Source organism: Cebus imitator, unplaced genomic scaffold (genome assembly GCF_001604975.1).
Source record: "Cebus imitator isolate Cc_AM_T3 unplaced genomic scaffold, Cebus_imitator-1.0 Scaffold480, whole genome shotgun sequence".
Lineage (NCBI taxonomy): Eukaryota > Metazoa > Chordata > Mammalia > Primates > Cebidae > Cebus > Cebus imitator.
The window spans coordinates 606445-608407 of NW_016107795.1; the positions used below are offsets into that span (position 1 = coordinate 606445).

At 35.2% G+C, this 1963-nt stretch overlaps 1 pseudogene; it reads left to right on the forward strand.

Moving 5' to 3' along the window:
- The first annotated feature begins 975 nt into the window (after positions 1-975).
- Positions 976-1963, forward strand: part of LOC119468720 — a 5511-nt pseudogene continuing 4523 nt past the window's right edge.

The following is a 1963-nucleotide window of genomic DNA, read 5'->3' on the forward strand; positions in this document are numbered from 1 at the left end:
TGCGTTTGCTTTCCTACTCTGCAGAAACTCAACTCAAATCAAGAAACTGGAGTTGCTGTGTTTACAGCAGAGTAATAAATCACCCCAACAGCAGGGCATCAGTCTCTGACTTCTCTTCCTCTGCCAGGCTTAAAATTAAAACCTGGAATCTGGATCCATAGGCTCTAAAGCTGAGGAGTCTACCATACCACATCCAGAGCCTCATGTTCACCTGTGAAGAGGTTGGTACTTGTACTGACATTTTTGTCCTCCACATTAAAAGTGATAAATCTTTCCCTTTTTAGTGTAAGTTAGTTGGAATTGTCACTGTTGCTTTAAAAAATTCCCTAAAAAGGAAGCCAGAAATAAAATGTGGTCACTATGGGATAAGTAAGGTCACTTATGAAACTGCTTAAGAAGTGAAATCAAAGCTCATAGGTCACTCTTAATTAATTAAACTTTAAGACTAGGGAAACAGCTCTCTTAAAACCACAAGTAAACTGTAGTTTGCAGTTTTTGATAGGAAAAAAGTCATAATCTGAACTCGATATTCTCTGCAGCATATCTAAGCTGTACACATAGTTTTAGTTTGATAAATTCTATTAATATTTTAAATGGTACAAAATCCAAAAGCAAATACTTCCTAAGGAAATGCATCTTAATTCCCTACTTTTTACAAACATGTCATTGGTAAAGTTGCATAGATATTCTCAAGAGTCCATTCTGTAAGTCACCATTAACCACAACTGGCATTGACTCCTTTGCAATAGTGCAGTTTCACCCCCAGCACATAATAGATTCATTTGTCTATTCAACAAGCTCATCTCACCATGTCCCTAAAACCCCAATTCAAACAGTAATTGAAAAACAAACTCAGTGTCCTTGTTGGCTTGTAAGTGACAAGAATGTTACTTGGTAAACTGTACCTTTTGTTCTTTAGTGGGGAGAGAGAGTACTAGGAGAGCACTAAAACATCCTCAGGGTTGCAGGGAGCCCATGCAAGTGGGCTGCAGCATTGATTCCACCATCCAGACCAGGATCAACATCAAGGACAGTCACGGGTACTCAGAGCCCACCAGCACTCCTCCTGCTGGCTGTCATTGTCCTGGGCACATATGATAAGCCAACTGTGGCTTTTATCTTTTCCTTCTAGGTACTGGGAAAACTCAGAAAGTTTCCATATGTAATAACATTGTATTTGGAATTAATCAAAGTGTATCAACTATGAAATTAAAATGTAAGCAGACATATATAGTATTTAGATTATGGAGTGTCACATAACTTCCTGTTGAATCAAATAAAAACATCTGTTTAACTTCCTAGAAATAGCTGACTCTAAGAGTCTATACTTTTCTTAGTAGACATGACAGAAAGAACATTACTAAAAATGGATTTCATATAAAATACCTAATCTTAGGAAAAGTAAGAAAAAGAAAGACATAAGGCTAATCCTATTAGTGTATATATATATATATATATATACACACACATACACTCAAACTGCAGTTGGATTAATATATTATATATGTTTATATTAGCATGGACTTGTATAAGTTAGTATAAGCTATGAGTCTTTATAATAAAGCTCTGTTAAGTTTATATTCTGTATATATTTTCTGTCAATTACATAGGTACTACCAAAGCGTATCTTCATATAAACATTCATCAATCAAATATTAATTTATTGATATTAATAATCTTGTTACATACCTGACCCTGGGCAGGATCCTTATCACCTAGAAATCATAGAGATAAGGAGCTTTAGATCTAAGTTAAGATCTTTATACCAAAAATACACTCCGTTTTCCCACAGAAATTAAAAATTTTTCAGTAAGGGAAAAGGATCAAAAAAAGGGAGGAGAGATGAGAAGGACTAGAAGACAGAAGAGAGGAAAGAAGAAAGAGAGGAGGAGGGAGTTGGAGGGGCTTATGTTATTTTTTTTTCTTTCTAATTTGTTACTTCTTTCCTTTTCCTTTTTCTTTT